The sequence below is a fragment of the Lepisosteus platostomus genome, chromosome 4, assembly GCF_059453375.1.
Source record: "Lepisosteus platostomus isolate fLepPlt1 chromosome 4, fLepPlt1.hap1, whole genome shotgun sequence".
Lineage (NCBI taxonomy): Eukaryota > Metazoa > Chordata > Actinopteri > Semionotiformes > Lepisosteidae > Lepisosteus > Lepisosteus platostomus.
In genome coordinates, this window is record NC_142614.1 from 49,505,980 (window position 1) to 49,526,439 (window position 20,460).

Here is a 20,460-nt window from a genome sequence, read left to right on the forward strand (position 1 = left end):
ACAGTATAGTGTCCCCGTCACTACACTGGGGCATTAGGACCCACATGAGCCGCAGGGTGAGCGCCCCCTGCTGGCCCCCCTAACACCTCTTCCAGCAGCAACCTTAGTTTTTTTCCCAGGAGGTCTCCCATCCAGGTACTGACCAGGCTCACACCTGCTTAGCTTCAGTGGGTTGCCAGTTGTGAGTTGCAGGGTGATATGGCTGCTGGCAACTATCATAAATCTACTGAAACTGATTAGTGCAAAAGATTTGCTGAAGTTTTCCTGTTGGTCCGCTCAGTATGCAGTGTTGCATTTGGTGGTGCATCACAGCCTCTGATCTTGGATGTTGTCCTTTCTCTAGATGGCATTTAACACTTTGTGTCAGGCTTCCAAAGCGCAACATGAAAAAATGAAAATGATGCTCATTATCAATAATTGCTCTATAGCTGGATCAAAATATCACAACTCACAATGAACTGTTTAGGTTAAGGAAAAACATTTGATATTTTGTGGTCTTAATTATGATACAGCCTTTTAATTAAGTATTGCTGGAGATGATTATGCTGAGAACCTTGAATTCAATGACAATTTAGACACTCTGTATATGTATACCTGATTGCTCTTGATGTGCAATCAAGTTGTTCTCTTGATGCACTTGTTTAGATTGAGTTGTTTAAATGAGGGGTTTATTAATATTATATAAATAATCAATGCTTAGGGTTAAGAAGTATCAACGCTACTACTGTATCTTTCTAGACATGCTTTATTAGCATTACACAGAACCTCAATCTCACAGAAATTATCATGCAAAGCTTCAAAAATCAGAATCCTTGAGGCATTATGTAAGATAGTTGAAGGGTTGTCAGTATTAACACTTAAATGCTTTCAAGTTCAAAGTCCAGTGCTTCTAAAACTAATTTTAAAATCTAGATTTTAGTTTTTTTTTTAAATGTCCACAAAAAAGAATTCCTTGATTTTGTTTATACAGTTCTGAGCTCTCTTGTTGACCATTAACAATTATATTGATAAATTCTTGAACAGGCCTGTGAGATTTCTGTCTCATAATGAAAGTCATTGTGTACTGAGTTAGACCAGAAACGCACTTTCCTGTTCAGCACTGATCTGCAGTCCAAAGGCACATCTTACTGTAGTCAGACATTTCCAGATTCCTCCTCTCCAAGGTCAGTCATTTACACTGGGGTAAAAATGGAAAAAAAATTGGTCTCACATGAGACCAATTTGAGATTTGACACGGAGAACTAAGAAATATGGCTGCCGTACCTCTAAAAACCTACTGCTGTTGCATACACAGAACTCCCACCCACCTGAAAATACTGTACATCTATCATTCCTTCCAAAACTGTGAAGGAGAGGTGTGCTTTGGTTTTAAATGTTCTGAAGCGGGCACTATTCAGAATTAGAAGAACAGTAGAGTCCACTGATCTCACCTGAGACAAGCACAGCCAATACGCAGTGTCCTTGAGAGACGTGACACTTTAATCCTTTTGATCCCTTCAATTGGTGAAACTGGAATGAATAAGTATGCTGGTTTAATAGAGCCCTTTCAAATGAACAAGCCAACGTTCCTACTCACAGTTCAAAATCAATCAGCTTTCATGCTTTACCTGGTGCTCAGTGTCTTTTTTTAATTAATGCTCAATTTTAAAATATTAAGATCTGCTTCACTTGGATTTTGCTTATAATTCTGTCATTTAGGGCAATAAGGAACTTGTACTGTATATGTGTTTTTTGGCGTACTTGGTAATGTTCAAGAAAAATAGCTAATGCAAAAAAGATGCATTAAAGGAGCAAGCTTTGCAGTCTTCTAGTCCTAAAGCATAGAAAAGTGATGGTATGCTTCCTCAATTTTTGCAGAAAAAGCTTTTTTCTTTTTGCTTGAGCTGAAGTGGTTATTTATGAAGCTGGCATTGTTTGAAGACAAAAAGGTCTCAATCTTATTTCAGAGCTTCAAACATAACGGTTCTGTAGTTAACTTGCAGGATGAAACAAGGTTTTGCGTTCCTCAAAGACAGAGTGTATCACATCTGAAATATCTATCGGCATCTGTTTCATTGCACCAGAGCTTATCTGACCTTTCCCAATGGATGAAAGACCATGCACTGCCTTTTATCCGAATTAACGTGACTCTGAGTGTAGTGGCAATATCATGTTCCTTTTGGGTCTCTTGGAAGCAAAACAAGAGAACTCCCAATTCTCAGCTTTAAAGGGAATTTAAAATGTCAGATGCAGGAACAATTGGTGTCCATAAAGTTTTCATAAATGTCATACTAGAATAAGCAATAGCAATTACTCTATTTGGAAGGCTTCACCTTCAAAATAAATTTGTATTTTTCAGTTTCTCTGTGTGAGCTCAATTATAAAAGAGCAATTTAAAATAGGATACACAATATAAAATTGCCACGAGCTGGACTGCTTTTATGAAATTAGAAACCTCGGGGTGACTTTAAATATCAGCGATTTGTATTCAATTCATGGCTACTATGATTTGTATAACAACTAATTATTTTTTAAGAGTAAACCTTTTGTTCAATCTGTGAAAATGTACTAGGAGAATATCACTTTCGCTGCATTTACGCTTTCAAAAACAATTTAATTTCTGAAAATAAGATTTATATGTATTGTAAACCTCAGTGTCAAATGTAGAAAAAAATCAGACATTTTTCTATCTTCCTATTTAATTGGTGTGACAATTATCAACATATGTTTGAGAAATGAGAAATTAAACTGGATGGATACATTTATCCTGTACTACAGATCACTCCGATGATATTCAAATAAAATATCTAGTAGCACTTTAAGGCTTTAAGTGCTACTATAGAATTGCTTTACTAAGTTATTAATATAGAAGAATCCATTATTAAAGTATGTACGTACAAAAACAATCTGGCCATGCAATCAACTATTAGTGATGGTCAATTCATAGTGGATTAACGCTCTATATAATGTTGTTAGGACTGGTGTTAGAATTTACAACAGCCTCCAGGTATTCTCCTTTCATCTAGCAGTTTTTTAATGTACTGTTTACATAAAGGTATAGTAGAATGACCTTTTCAAAAATGCATATTCCTCATGTAGACGCAAAACACCTCTTTGGCCTACTAGACTGGATTATTGCAGTCCACTGTGAAAAGCCTAGCGAAGGATCTTTGTCTTTTGTATTTTCTTAAAAAAATCTTCTTTGTTCTAACTTTGAAACCAGTGCAACTAATGCAACAGGAACACCAACTTCTGTTTAACCAATTTGAATACCATTTGTTTAATGCAGTGTCCAGATATGAAATGAGGTGCACTACAGTATCTTCTCTGAATTATCTTTCTGTACTCCATTGATATCCATCACTTTCAAAAGTGTAGTAAATACCAAATAAAGTGTCTGAAAACAGTCATTAAAATCTTTAAAGTTTCTGTGATTTGGGCTCAACAGCAGTCAGACAAAGTGGAGGTGCAGGAAAGGGCTCCTGTTCACCAATGAGGTGACTCTTTCTGATGTTACTAAGCAACACAGAGGCCCATTCTGCTTGTTTAACTCCAATGATATTATGCTCCTGCCAGCAAAAGAGACATGCTGATTACATACCTTTGTCCTAGTTAGAATGTTAGCACTCCTTTTCAAGAGGTTTCTGTATAGCCCTGGCTATAGACATAGCTTTCACTAGAGTGTTGTTAGAGAAATCCAAGCCCAGCCCGATTTACCTGACAGACACAGTACTGGATCTGCAGAAAATATCATTGCAAGATAGTCAGAAAGGTCTCCAGAAATAAGAAAAAAAAACAAGACTTGTGGTTTGGAAAATAGCTTTTATGAAATTTGACTTACAGAAAAGTTGATGTATACTAAAAGTCTGTCAGGTAAAGGGGTCTTCTAGATTTTAATCAACAGATAGATAGATAATACTTTATTAATCCCGTAGGGGAATTTGATGTGTTACAGCAGTCTAGCCCAAGACAAGCAAAACAGACATCAGAATAGTTATAAAACAAAAGACAACAAAATAAATAAAAATAAATAAATACATAGGTGTGTGCAAAATGTGCTGATCATAGTCACCGTAAAAACAATAAAATATGTGCAAAATGTGCATAGGTTTATTCGGACTGATTGTCCAAAAAGTACAATGGAGTAAACATGCTGTCCATAGAGGAGCAAATGAAGGGCTAACAGTCCTAGCCTAGGGCAGCGTTATACACCCTGACAGCCGCCGAGAGGAAAGACCTGCGGAAACGTTCCCTTGAACACCGTAGCTGAAGCAGTCTATTGCTAAATGTGCTCCGCTGCCCAGTAACAGTCCCATGAAGCGGATGAGAGGTGTTGTTCATGATGGCTGTGAGCTTGGTCAGCATTCTCCTCTCAGCCACCACCTCCATGGGGTCAAGGCTCATCCCCAACACAGTGCCAGCCTTCTTGATGAGTTTATTGAGCCTATTTGCATCTTTTGTCATGATGCTGCTGCCCCAGCACACCACAGCGTCGCCACCACTGATTCATAAAAAATGTGTAGCAGTGTTCCACACACACCAAAGGACCTGAGTCTCCTAAGAAAATAGAGTTGGCTCTGACCTTTCTTATACAGGGCGTCAGTGTTACCAGACCACTCCAGCTTATCATCCAGGTGTACCCCTAAGTACTTGTAGGAATGTACGCCCTCTATGTCCTCGCCCTGGATGGAAACAGGGTTCAGCGGAGACTTATTCCTTCGAAAGTCAAAGATAATTTCTTTGGTCTTGCTGGTGTTAAGCTGGAGATGGTTAAGATGACACCACTCCACAAAATTGGTAATCAAGCTCCTATATTCCTCCTCCCTCCCCTCTCTAATACACCCCACAATTGCAGAGTCATCCAAAAACTTCTGCAGATGACATGTCTCAGAGTTGTACCTGAAGTCAGAGGTGTAAAAGGTGAACAGGAATAGAGCAAGGACAGTCCCCTGTGGAGCCCCAGTACTGCTAACAATCTGTTCAGACACACAGCTCTGTAGCCGTACATACTGTGGCCTGCAGGTCATATAGTCTATAATCCAGGACAGCAGGGGAGTGTCCACCTTCTCAGCCCTTAGCTTATCTCTCAGTAAAGGTGGATGGATGGTGTTAAAGGCACTGGAGAAGTCAAAGAACATAACTCTCACAATGCTCCCCGTCTTCTTCAGGTGAGAGTTAGCTCTGTGTAGCAGACAGATGACTGTATCCTCCACTCCCAGGTGTGACCGGTAGGCGAACTGCAGGGGGTCCAGTGATACACACTGTACATGAAAGGGTTCTGCAAAATCCTAAGGGGGAGAAGGTGAAATGTTACATTTAAAGTATTAAAAAATTTTTTTTTTCCTTTGTCATATCCCATTTTATCCCAAGAGAGAGATTTTGCCTGTGTTGTATTTTTTTTTTGTGGTTCCCTCTCATGTTTAGAAGAACAACTTGATGTACAGGATCAAGCTAGATGGAAAATTTAAAGCATACATGTCTAGAAAGCACAACAAACAAGAGCCTTGTGAAACCCGAGCATTCATTGGAAATGGGTGGCTGCATTGTGTTACATTTCCTCTCCTAAATGAAAAATATATTTTTCTTCAATATATTGCAAGACATCCAGCACAGCTCTGTCATGACATTACTTTTCTGTAGTATTTATTTCTGGTTCATGCATGTTTTTTTTATCCGTAACCTTTCACTTTTTTATTGTATTTGCTTCAAATGCTTTTTTTTTATACACAGAAGCATACAGCTGAGCTGCAAGCGAATAATAAAAAACCAACAAATGCTACTAGAGAGAGCTGGAGTACTATTTTTACAAATAGGAAAACAGCAAGGTGAAAAAAATTACAACTCATACACATTTGATATATCTGTAAGTGAAACTATCCAAGGTGTGAAAAAGAATACATTTCATGGTATATATTTCTGCTCCAATGGAGGCTTAGTGTTAATTTTGTATTCGTTTATTTTAAAATATATGTGGTAACAATATGTGGTAACAATCATGGAGCCTAAAGACCACACATTAATGTATTGTAAATGTTTGAAATTTAGAGTTTCATCCCTTTCTCCCCCTGTGTTGTTATTCATGTGTGTTTCTCCTGTGTGTTTCTGTGACACTTGGTCACAGAGGGGCATGGCTACGGTGGTGTACTGTTCGGTGGTGTACAAAGTACCCTCAGGGGTGTGACCACTAGTGGGCTAATGAGCCTTGGTTGAATTTAGGTCTCTCCTGCCCCTGGGAAGGAGCTGAAATCCCCACTGTCACTGCTCCTGGGAGGAAAGATAAATAGGGGTAAGCTTCCTGCTTTCAGGAAGTCCAGAGAAAGCCCATGGTTAGTGCAGATGGCTCTTTTCTTCTGTCAATTCTCATTCTCTTGTTCCCAATAACCTATCTTTATTGAATCTGTAAAACCCAAGCTATGTATGTGGTTTGGTCACAATATATTGGTTAAACCTTAAGCATATTTTTAATGACATTATAAAGACTCTGTTAAAAAGTAAAGTTGTCAAAAATGTATAATGGTGGTTTGAAATCCAATTTGGAATGGGTACCATAATATTAATTTCATACAAATAACTAATTCATCACAACCACTTTTTTTAGTTTACAGTATATATGAATAGAGTTTTTTTGTGGTAAAAGCAATGGAATTATTTTAAATAAAGTGCCATAAAGCACATGCCCTGAATTATTTCATGTAAATACAACCAAATTATCAAGGGAGACAAAAACACCCACACTGCATTATTAAATGCATTGGGACAAACAGATAACCAGACAGCTTTTCAAAATGTTTTTTTTAAAGAGTAGGCCAACCATAGCCTTAATAATGGCAGCTATTTTTTTAAGACGGCCAGAGGAATACTATTGTAGTGAATGTCAACCTCCAGGCCACAAAACGCAACCCAAAGACATCATGTCACCGGATTACACATGCACATTTGGGTGGTCTGTCACCATTTTTGGCTTGTAGAACCCCTCATGGCTCCTATATTGTACCAGTGGTTCCTTGTCAGAGAAGTCTGCTCCATCCCAAAATTCAAGTTCTTCACTCCAAAGCACTGTAACACTGTCCCATCATTTCCTCTTCAACTTCTGCAAAACAGTTCTTCAGTCCTCAGAAAAAATTGTCAGGAGAGCAGGACTTGGCATATTCCCTTTAAACTCCTTTTCTCTCCATGAAAGGTAACAGCTTTTTCCTTCCAGGACACCTGGCACACTAAACGAGGCTCACCCATTTATGGCCAGTCTTCACTTCGTTAGGAAAATTGTCCATATCTCCTCAGAGACCTACTGGTGCTCTTTACCCATCTTAATCATTAGCACCCAGTTTTCAACTATAAACAGCAGGAACCCACTACTCTACAGTAGAGTCAAAACTCCAGAGAATCAAAACTGATCCAGGCATACATATTACAAAATGAAATGCTAAATTCACTCTGGGTGAATCTTTGAAATCCAATCCATAGAAAGTACCATCCGAGTTTTATCATATCCTTCTAACACTTCAAATTTATACAGGTGTTAGAATTGTTAGCTGGCTGCTGATGTCAAAATACAGGAGAATAATAACTTCTCTTACGCCATCTAAACTCTCTAGAGCTCATATTAGTATTAACTTTCCTCCCTGACTTCCAAGAGTTTAAACAAGCCTATCACCACCTGGCTTCGAAAACATATGCTGAAAATTAATCCTGTGAAATGGTGTAAATGACCAACAGGACCAATGAAATTAGCTCTTTGTCCTTCCTGTGGCATTCCAGTCACACAGGACACTAACCAGGTAATGAAGCCAGGTGTGTTCAATTTTCACTCTCAGAGAAGTCCCTGGCCAAAGCCCCTGAAGGATAGAGCTTGCACCATCACAGCTACAGTATGTTACACCTTCCAGAGCAGTGTTTCCAATCCAGTGAAAAAAAGTTGGTCTCTGTAGTCAGCAGGCCTCCAGCTCACCTCAGAGATGTTCAACGTGAGTGAGGTCAGGCCATGTAATCTTGTAGTGCTCTTCTCCAGGAACCACCACGTTACACTTCCACCTATTTGAAACAGTTCATTGACGAGTGGTAGTGCTGGCAATATACTGTTGTTCAAATATCACAGAACGTGAAGTGGTCAAGCTACACTTAAAAGTAACTAAATAGCTCTAGCCCTAAGTATGAGTAACAAGTACATCATTACACCAACTCCTTAGCACCTGCACCAGTGCTCTGCTGAATTATTCTCTGAGTTGTATACTCAAATCTTGTTAGTTCTAGGACTGTATAACAATTTTTTTAGATTCTATAAATCATACTAAAGCAAAATGAGATGGAGGAGTATGTGCATAATCCTAAAGCAGAATAAACACTTAATTTACTCCAAGGTACAGAAATTATAATCAAGCAGAACCAGTTAAAGCTTTCAAGAAGGAGTAAGGGCAGCATCCAACCCTAACAGTCTGCATATACGTCAGTGTCTTTTTAGGACACTCAAAATGATCACTCTTCAGTACTTCAGTATTTACAATGGGTTGAGGGCCTTCTTCCTCAGTGGTCTTTCAGGTCAAATCCAGGCCTCCCTATCTTTGCTAAAGCCTTTAAGTTTAAACATGCAAGTAAGACTATTTGTTTCACCCACTTTATTGATGTGAGGATATTTAATCTTTTTCCTGATGAATTATTCCTACGTAATACATTTTCAAAAAAATCCTCGATTTGGTATGGATTATGAATGTATTAATGTCCATTAGGGAGTTGCAAATGTGAATATCTCAGGGACTTGAGGCTTCAACTTCTAAATATACTGTACCACCTTCTACCAGACTAATTAGCACCCCAAAGTGTCTACATACTTGGGGTGCACATACTTTTTGTCCAGCCTTCTAGAAGAGGAGATGTACTCACTTAACTGAAACACTGATGTGCTTTTTATTACAAAATGATCAGAACCCTTTGGTTTTCTATTAGTTGTATGTGGGGGAAAAAATGCTTTTATTTTTAGGATGGATATATTTTTGCAATTATTAAGCCTTTTTTGCTGTAAACAAGTTCAGTTCCTTTTGTCATTATTCATTCAGGCACCACTTACACAAAAGATGTAAAATTACTAATAAATGATGTCAAAAATTAGAAAGGAACATGTTGTAAATCAAACTACCAAAGCATCTGTCAGCATCTAGTGCTTTAGACACAGTTCACCATTAATTATTGAAAGAATCAGAGGATGGTGTACATGAATCGTAATGAAGCACAACTGTCCAGAGACAACTTTTTAAAGTGCATTTCTTGGATTTATCTGAAAGGGAATTGCATATTATGCAGCCAAGATGCAGATAATAAGGAAAGAACATAGAATTCTGAATTTCACAAATTGAACTGCAGAGGCAAAAGGTCTGCAGTTTTAATGTCCTATATTTCATTTCAATATTTTAAAATATGATATAATATGAAAAATGAAGTTAAATTACAAAACAAACAAACACTGCAGTGTGAAATAAAAGAAGCAACATGATTTTAGACTCCAGTATGTAAGGGTGCAGTGCACATTTAATTCAGTATAATTATACCCTTGTGGAAACTCAGTATATAGGATTGCTGACAATACTGCAAAGGCCCACTATGCACCTGCAACAGAATACAAATTGATATTTGTCAGTGTTGAAACGCAGAGCACACCATGTCTGTGTGATATGCTGCTGGTCTCCATGGGCTGACCGGCCTGCACCTGTTTATGAGTTAATTTGTTTGGAGAATGGAAAAGTTCTGTGTTGTTGCTGGAAACAGAATCCTTTTTCTGCAAGGGGAATTGGAGCGGTTTGAACCTTGCCTCGTCTCCCCTCTCCACAGTGCCTGCAGCTTACACGGCAGGCCCTCCAGCATTATCTTAAGGAAGAGGTTGATTGAGCTGAGAGGCTGACACTTGTCAGTTGTGGATAATACTGGCTTCAGTCCATCATGCTCACCCATAAATGCACGGTGACAGAGATGGACTGTTAAATAGAAACCCCAGCCTCCCAGCAGACACTCTCCCTCAATATCGGTAGCAAGCAGTGGACAGAAGCAAAATAGCCTGGAAAGCACTGTAAAAATAAAATCAAATGCAAAATGCAGAGTTACTTAGAACATTTTCTATGCTTAATTCTCACCTATGACTTTTAGTTTACAGGTTCAATAACTGTGAGGTGTTTTTTTTAAATATCAGATTTTCACAACTTGATATTTTTATCAGAAACTAAGAAAAATACAAATGTTATTTAGTATTATACACAGTGTATATGATTTAGGAATTGGGAATCTTTGGGGAATAGGAGAAGCCTCAAATAGGAGTTGTTAGAAAAAATTGGGAAATTAATCTTAGGGTTAAAATGACCAGAATGTACATATATAAATAAGAATTAAGAACATAGACTGGCTAGCTTAAAGTTAAAGATTGTCTCTAAATTATCCCTGTGTGCTACTGTGTGCATTCTGTGCAGTGCACTCTTATTTTGTATGTGTTTCTGGGATCTGTAATGCTTTCTGTTAATGGACACATGGATAAATATGTTATTCCCACTCCAAGTTGGCTAACCAGAGGGGAAAACACATGCATTAGCTCCCATATTTGAAGCTTTTCAGAAGAAAAAAAACAATTGACATTCAAGGTAATGCATGTAAATGAATAAAAAACTGGTTTGTGGATAGAAAACAGATGGTTAAGATAAGGTTAAATGTCTAGATTAGAGTGATGAAATTAGTGAAGTACCACAGGAATCTGTATCAGGACAACTGTTTATCCCAATTTTTATCTATGTTCTAGATTCGGCTAGAGTTAGCAAACTAATCAAGTTCACAGATCCCTAGCTTGAATTTTTAGGAAAAACTGTAAATGCTGGAAAATAAATGTAAAAAGTTTGACTAAATTAATAAATACTGTAGGTAAACACCTGGCAAATGACATGCAGTATACACAAAATAAAGGTAGAGTGTTGCATCCTGGAAGCAAAAATATAAACTTCAAGTGTTAAAATGGAAACACTGAGCTTCATGTTGGTATTTGAAAGAGAGAAATGTCTTTTTATGTAGACACAATTTTCATCTCCAAGGTAATGTGGTGAAGCAATAAAAAGTATATGCATTCTGCTAGAATACATAATTAAAACTGTAGAATTTAAATCAAAAGATATTGAACTGAATTTATACAATGTGTTCTGTGTATATTGTGTGTGGTCACTACATTACAATAAGTGCGCTATATTGCTGCTCTGAAATCAGTGCAGTGAATGTGGACCAGGTATATTACTGGGTTCAAGGGAATATACTACAGTGACAGGCTACAAGAGCTGCATCTCTTTAGCTTTGAACAGAGATGGCAACAAAAGGGCCTGATTCAAGTATTCAAAATCCTGAAAGGCACTGACAAAGTCATGGCTTCTTCAGATTCAACAGAGAAACACAAACCAGAGGACACTTGCGGAAATGATGAGGAAGTGTATGGAAAACTGAGAACAGAAGGCACATTTCTACACAAAGGGATGTGGGCTCATGAAAGCATACCCTGGCTTCTTTTAAGAAATGGCTGGAGGAGATGCTCATATCAATGAGCAGCTAGCAGCTAAATGGGTTAGATGAGTTGACTTGTTCTGTCCTTTCCTAAGTTCTTATGTTCTTAAGATTCGGTAAGTTTCTTTTGATATTTCTCCAAAGTAATCCTCTTCTCTAAGTTGAATATTAATATATTTTATAGGTAAGTATTTTATTTTTCTGTCTTGTCCACATTGTGCTTTGGATTATACAGTATGTACTGTATATATAACCAGATATTCTAAGCAATGGGACTGAAGTACCTGTATAGGTAAATCCACTCACAACATTGACTTGTCTTGCTTGTACAGTAAAGTGGAACAGTCTTTGGATATACTGTATTTTACTGTGATTAAACATATAATTTGTGTGACATTGTTAATACTTCCCTCTTTCTGAAAGAAATACCATTTGGCCATGCTTTTATAAGCTGAGGTTCCTACATATTCAAATATCTTGCAGACATAAAACATACCGTATATATTACTATGCATTATATATTATTAGATATTATGTAATATTATGTTATGTATATATTGCAAGAGGAAGAGGATTCGTATTCTAATAAAACTGTATCAGTTCTAAAGTAGTTTTCTGTAAATAATAGAAAAGGTTTTTCCAATTAATATCATTGTGCATAAGAAAATAATGCCGTTTTGTGGCAATTTCTTCAGTTAATTACCATAAGTGGTGAATATGTCTCTCATTTTTTATGCATGTAATCTTGCTGCTGACCATAATACCAGACATTGCCTCTTCATCAGACTCATAAAACTGCATATCCTCTTCACCTTGTCAGAGTGGCAGGGGGGTTAGAATGGAGCTCCCAACAGCTTAAAGCTGGTCTGTTCTATAGGGGTCAAAGCTCACCTTTTTTATTTACTGTCTTAATGATATCCCCGGAGTCTGCTGTAATGCCAAGGTTTGTACTGTATACTGTATAGCTGTAAGAATGGCTTGATATGGGTGTCTGTTGAGATGGAAACCAATACAAAGATTTTTTGGGGGGTTGTGTGTCAACAATTCTACCATATTCTGCTATTTGCCCAATGTTGGCATAAATGGAGAAACGTGACTTGAATTAACAAGTTTGCTCTGGAACCTGTATGTCCCTATGAATCTTTGCTTTATCTATATTTTTGTTTTTACACGTAGTTTGGGTGATCACATTATTTCGCCAGTGTGCCATTTTGTTTCTAATAAACATTTTCCATCCACTCTCTATTTGAGAGAAAGAAAACATATTTTTTTGTTCTTTTAAAAATGGAGACTGAAACACTCCACTAAACACAAATAATTGTCTTGTCTTAATTATGGTTGAATGGCTGAAATACTGGAAACGGCTAGATTCTGTTGTTTTCTTATAATTCTTTTTTATTTAATTGCTTATAAAAAAAGAAAAATGTATATGTGGCAAATGTAAGAAATGTTAACTTTATATTTTTGTATGCACATAGGGTATACAAGTGTGTACATACAGTACATTCTATACATTTAAGTACATGGATGAACAGAGGTAGAATATATACTAGAAAAAAGGAAGGTGTCTCCAACCACAGGTGACAGGGGGGAAAGGAGTAAAAAAATTAAAAAATGTAATCTAAGGGTGACCATGAAAGGGATGGGAAACTCAGCTATTTGATGTGAGATGGGAACGTCTGCCATACCAAAAAAAATCCTTAGACTCATGTAGAATATATCATATTTTCTCTAACTGAGTAATATCCCTGATCCACTGGACATGACCAAGAGGGGAAGCCTGCTTCCAATTAAGTAACATAAACCGTTAGATAAGAAGTTGGACTGCATTATACAAACGAATGTCATCTGGCCCTACATCAAAAAGAACGTCAAGTAGCACAGGATCTGAGACTGTACTATTTGAGGAACTGTCACAGGACTGAGGACCAGAAATGAGCCAGCCTTGGAGAAGACTGCAGCGTATATAAGAGAAAAAGGTATTTGCATGAGCATGATCACTAAATCTGGTCCATACGTGGGAAAGGTTTCACCAATTTAACATTGGTCATTTAACCTATAATTTTAAATTGCATTAACTCCTGCCTGACTCAAATGGAAAAGTTGTGTAGGTAAGACAAGATGCCTTCTCACTTGTCATCCAGGAGAGTCCTAGACAGGACTTCTCATGTACAGTAAGTCCTGTTGCTACCTGTTTTTAATATAGGTACAAATAGCCAAATTGCCAGACAAAAGATGATGGCATAAGTTCTGGATATTAAATCTCAGCTTCTGGGTAAAATTCAGGAATCAGGTTTTTCAGGAATAGGGGGGAACAGGGTGAATTGGTTACATGTGAAGTGTTTAATTTGTATACCAAAAACAGTGGGAAAGCTATAAATTAAACTTATTAGAAAGCCGAGCAAATGACATAAAAGAATGATCTACAGTATATAAGAATTGTGGATGGCTTCAATATAGACCAGATGCTAAAGCCAGGACTTCTAAAGATGAGAGGTGGGAAGTATCAATAGGAGATGATGTGGAATGGGAATTTGAGCCAAAATGCTGTCCAAAATGCATCCATATGCATCCATATGCATCCAAGGAATGTCTGACTTAGATGGGGGCTTTAGTGTGAAAATGAAACTGGACCAAAGCATCAGGTAGAATGCAATAATTTAGTTCAGAAAATGCCAGTGACAATAAAACCAAACTTGCAAAACACTAAAAAGGCTGTAATATTTAACTGAGTCAAAAGTTTTTCAATATCATGTGTAACAAGCACTTCTGGAAGGGCAGCTGAAGGAGAATTATCTGTTCCTTGTAAATCCAGTTTGATCGGGAGACATTATAGAGGGCAAAACTAGGTGCAGCTAGAACATTAGCTAGAGATCAACACTGAGAAGTGAGATGGGGCAGTAGGAGACACAGCCAAGGGAGATCTTTTTCAATAAAGATTTTAAGGGTTGTGAGGGGATAGAAGGCAGGGCAACACACAGCACGTAACGTATAAGACTGCATGCTTAACATAAGCACATAACCCAGCATGTAACATATAATATGTTATAACATATTATAACATATAAATGGAGAAAAAAGCCGTTGAGGGGGTGTTTTGTAAAACCCTATGGGGTACCTTTGCAACATAGGATAAGATCACTTTATTGGCTATATACAATTTCTTGCATTAGGAATTTGTCGTTTCACATACCCCAGCTTGCTCTCCATGAGACACACAGACAGGGAGAGAAGCTTGGGGTCAGAGTGCAGGGTCAGCCATTTATACAGCACCCCTAGAGCAGCTGGGGTTAAGGACCTTGCTCAGGGGCCCAATGGAGTAGGTTTCCTCTGCCGGCCGCAGGATTTGAGCCAGCAGCCTTCCAGCCACAGGTGCAGATCCTAAGCCACAGTGCCACCCCTCCACCCCCTTTGCAAGGCCTGGTAACGTGCCACCTTTAGTCGATCACTTGAGATATCCAATTGGGAGAAATAATAATAATACCAAAAACACAGAGATGAAGTCTCCAATCTCATGAGTTATACACAGCACTGATGGAAATGAACTTTTGAAGAGGTTAGATCATGAAACTGCAAATGAACATGTAGAGGTTAGTTCCGAGCAGAAAGGTGAAAAGAAAGAGCAAAATGCAGCATTTGGCTGGGGAGCAGTTGTGTGAAGAGGGAGGAGGTAGAAAAATGAGGGAAGAAGAAGGGATGGCTAAAAAAAGAAGAGGGTGAAAAGGAAATCAAAGTGGGGATAAGAAATCCACATCTGGGAGACAAACTCCAGGGGGAGGTAAAAAGGTAATCTGCAAATGAATGAAGAGGTTAAATATAGATTAGCCAATTGTTGAGTGTTGGGGAATGTGTGAACCCATTCTAAGGGTAATTCTGGCCTCGAATATCTTTCTAAAATGGGCATAACCAGATTCATGTGTGCTGGGTGTGCAAACTCACTTTTGATCACATTATTATTAAACAAGGGGTGAAAGCATTTTTACTTTTTTCATATTTGGTAGATTTCCACAGGATTGCACATCCCAGACTCCATAGATAGCTTACCAGACTTATTGTGATTCAGTAGATTTGCCATTTGATGATCTAATGAAATCTTAAGTGACTGACCTTTGACGGGAAAAAGTGTTTGCACAGAACATCTAATGAGCAAACTCAACGTGAGATTTGCATATGTCAGAGCTGGATATATTGGGAAGTTGAAAAAACACCCCTCCAAAGAAAATGCAACAAACCCTGGTATCTGCATTTCATTTCTGAACTGACTCACTGCAAAGCTTCTACCAAAATAATAAACAGGCAAAATCTGTGTTTAATACGTTCGACCAAGAAAAACAAAATGCACTTCAACGTATAGTATTCAAGGAGATTGTTTTATTGGACAACGAACACCCAATAAAAAAATATAATAAGCAAGAGTGTTCGTAAAGCAACATGTTCTCCTTATGAAGCCTGAAACAACAGAATGCTTACCGATTCGTACCAATAATGAAGGAAATGGGGTGAGGGGGAAGAGTAGAAACAGTTGGATACATGTTTGGCTGTTCTGACATGTTCCCTGAATCAGTCTTTCTCCTGTTTCATTGTCAATGGCTGGACACTTTCAGAAAGAAATGTCAGCCTGATGCCCTATGTGTGTTAAGGTCAATGGATGATATAAAGGTCATCCTTAGCTGTAGGCTGCATTATGTTTTATTGTTTTCATTTCAGTGTTACAAAAGAAAAACCAAAAGAGCACTAAGAGATGCCAAGTGCAAACCTAGAAAGCAACCTAGAAGCACTAATATGATGACTTTGACAGAACTTAAAATCCATATATAAAGAGAGTTAAATGTTAAAATAAAAATAATATTAAGGAAACTATTTTTTGTTAAAAAATGCATGCGTAAGCAAAGTTGGTTTCATGATTTTGGCTACATTAGGTTGCTGTAATGTAAGCTTTTTGTGGTGACATCATTTCCCTAACTCTCTCAAGAGTATTTTAAATCCCATCCTGGGATAAGTGCCATCTTTGGCCATCCCTTATCTGTGCGCTATGAGTCCCATTACACTCTCCCTTGTAAAATCACTGTTTGTCGCTGAAAGTGAGAAAGATGATAAGCTGGAGGGAGAGGAGTTTACTCTGGCAAGCCATCCTCTGCTACTTTGCTCTGCTACACACCTCCAAAGGCTTACTACAGCTGCAACAAGCGCAGAGCCCACCATGCAAACATATATGCCCTGGCATGACTCTGATCAAAAAGATTAAAAGAATCCTGAAATACATCTACAGTAAATAATTACTTGACTTGTGGAAGTTGACCACGTACATAAATGAAATAGGAAATTAAAAAAAAGATCTATTATGACATTACTTCTATATTTCAATAACAATTGGCAATGGCAATAGCATATGGATGTTTTAATAGCATGCCTGTGCATCATTGGCAAGAACAGATTTCAGCAGTGTTGAGACATCACTTTGCAAAGATCCACAGTGATGTGTCCCAAGAGGCAGGATGTGGTTGGAAGGTTGTGTCGAGATTTCACCGTATGGATGCTTTCGTGTGTCCTTCAGCCTAAACTGGTCTCCTAGGAGCTGCTGTTGTGATACTGGTGGGAATGGCAGTTCATCTGCTGTGCATGAAATTAATCTAGAGGTCGGGTTTGCTAATATACGCAGAGTGACCAGGATCCTCATGATTCTCTCTCTCAGTGCTTCACAGCTTTAAGCTTGACGTCATGTTATACAGCGCTACAGCCTCCCTTCATGGCCAGTGCCTGTCAGTCCTACTCTGCAGCTTGCTCTAAAATACAGTATAGTAGAATAATTTGCCTTTTGTTTTCTTTCAAAGTTCTCATGCCTGGATGTTTAGACCTACTGGTGTGCCTTCTAGGGCTCAGACCGGCAATTTTCCATGCTTGTTCCGCATTTGTAGTCATTTACTCTTCCTTGATGTCAATTAAAATAGAATTCTACGGCCATCATTTCAAATTTCTCGTGAAAATCAACTTGCTCTATCTAGAGTGGAAGTGGATTTTTTTTTCCATATTTTTTGGTAGTTTTTTTTTGGTTGCACATTTTCATAAATACAAACAATCTTTAAGATGTGTTTGCTACGACGATATTTGCTAAAAATGGCCTCATGCTAAAAGCCAGATGTCAGTTTGAGATACTTGTTTGTGTGGAGTTTGCATGTTCCCCCCAATGTAAACATGGGTTTTTAGCTGGGTGGTCTGTTTCCGCTGTGTCCCAGACACACTCCGATTAAGTTTGATTGGATATTCTAAATGGTCTAATTTGTAGGGGGTAGGTTAATACTTAAGAAAGTCTGTTATGAGTGCCACTGTAGCTACATACAAGTTTACAGACAAATAAAACAATGGCTTCCTCTCACTTATGACTGTTCTGATGTTCAGAGTGTATTGGGGTTTTCAATGCTTTACCTAGCCTCCTCCACCTTCAGATTTACTGCACACTGTTGTTGTTGTTTATATGCTGAAAATGCCAGCCTCAATTACTATTTAGTCCTGGCGTGTTTTTTATACTTTACCAAGATTCACGCAGGTGTAAAATTTACCACACAATTTAGTGAAGAGGAAAAATAAATCCCAATGTTACTGATTCAAAAAATCATAAATGAGAAGTGATACATTAGCCTTCTGAAAGATCACGATAACACATTACAAATTCATTGTTTATTTACCTAGAAAAGTGAAGAGGGGTATAGCCAGGTGATAAGTGTTTACTGAATATGAACCTACTGTACAACCTCTTTGTACAGTATCAGTAAAATATCTGTGGACAGTAAACTTCTGAAACGAATCTCTGTCCATCAACTACAAATGTAACTATATAGTAGTTCTTGACAATAAATTCACCCTTCTACTTTCTTAATTCAAAATACAGTCATGGGGTGGCTAATCACAATCACATGTTTTCATTGCACAATAATGACTGTGGTTTGAACTGATAAACCTCTAACCATGACCATTTTGAGGTAAAAAATGACTCGCTTTCAAGTATAAATTCTCTATGGACGGAAAACTATCCAGAAGTGTATCTGGCATGAATCAGTTAGTTAATCCTAGACATTTTCAAGTTAATTAAAACTCAACATTTTAAAATGTATTTTGATATATGAATCGCAACAGGTCACATTACATTATTAGACAAATTCCATTTTCTCTGTTTCCCAAGACATAATATACTGTAGATTTCTAAGAACACAAGAAGCCGTTTACATAAAAGACTAAATAACTCTAAACAAGGCAATTAAAAAATATTACTGTACCAAACAAAAATATGATCTTTTGTATTTGTAAATTACAATTTAAAATCATATTAAAATGTAATGTATATTGATTGTGTTGAAAAAATATTAAACAAAACGAATCCTGATTATGTCTGCACTAATACATGTATATGCAGTATATACTGTATACAGTAATATTAAACCTCTGTTTTCTAGTTGATTGTGGATATGAAGTCAGAAAATTTAGTCCACAAAGAGGTCTTTCTTTGGAACATTGAAATTATTCAGTTAAGTCATTTCTACTTTTTTTTACTATCAGATAAAACTAAAGTCTCTTGCATACTTTCTGATGAAAACAACAGACAATGAGTAACTTTCTTAAGGAATTAGAAAATGGAATTAAGATAACTTAGTAAAGTAATGAATAGTCTGGTCAGTACAACTTGAGAAAATAATCTTTTATTTCATGAAATATTAACAAATCATTTGGTTCAAGACAACATTAAAACCTAAAGGACATGAAAAGCAACACAGCGGTAGAATTAAATGTCTAATTGTTGCTGTTGTTCATAATATACAGTATTTGATGACATGATGTAATTAATAAATGTCTTAATGTATAATTTTTGCTGTTGTTTAAAATGTGTTTGATGTCATTATATGATTAAAAACATTTTATTATTCTCTGTTCTTAATTTGTTATTTTCTAAGTCTGCAAAAAGTACACAGTTTCATATTCTGTTTCACCATTCTGTGCTGAGACAGGCACCTCCTGGGTATATAAAGTAACTTGTTTATGTACAGTATGTATACCCTGTAAATAAAAAAAGAATTAGACCAGCCCCATTTTGAAATATTACGTTTTCTAAGGAGAAAATACTGCTAAAGACCTGTCTGTTTTACAAACAAATCATGCAATAAAAACAATTGTAAGGGCATAATTTTAGTCATATTAACATATTTATTCTTGTTTCTTTTGTGTAAAGTTTTTAATCTTTCTAAAATAAAATCCTTTATAAACATGTCAAATGCATTCATTGTCATCTCATCGGTCATTGCCTTTGAGTTGGTAACTTTTATTCTGCAATCTTAAAATAAATGTTACTGCTGTAATCAGAAAGCTTTCTTGGAAAATGACTGATATTTCTCAGAACTCTTTAAAAATGAACATTGGAATTATATTCTGAACATAATTCGCACAATTAAAGTATTATGATGATACTATACAAAGAACTGAAAAACCAAAATTTGGAAATTGTTATTAATGTAAAAAAGGAAAGTAATTCCTTATTGCATTTTTTTCCTGAACTTACAGTAGCATATATTTAGTGTAATATATACTATAGTGGTTCATTAACTGTATATGTTCTCTTTAGGTTATGTTTATTTTTAGGTTAACCAGCAGCCATATCACTCTGCAGCTCACAACTGGCAACCCACTGAAGTTAAGCAGGTGTGAGCCTGGTCAGTACCTGGATGAGAGACCTCCTAGGACAAACTGAGGTTGCTGCTGGAAGAGGTGTTAGTGGGGCCAACAGGGGGTGCTCACCCTGTGGTCCATGTGGGTCCTACTGCCCCAGTATAGTGATGGGGACACTGTACTGTAAACAGGCGTTGTCCTTAGGGATTTAATCCCAGTGTCCTGGCCAAACTTTCCCAATGGCCCTTACCATTGATGGCCTCCTTACAATTCCCATCTATGAATTGGCTTCATTACTCTGCTCTCCACTGATAG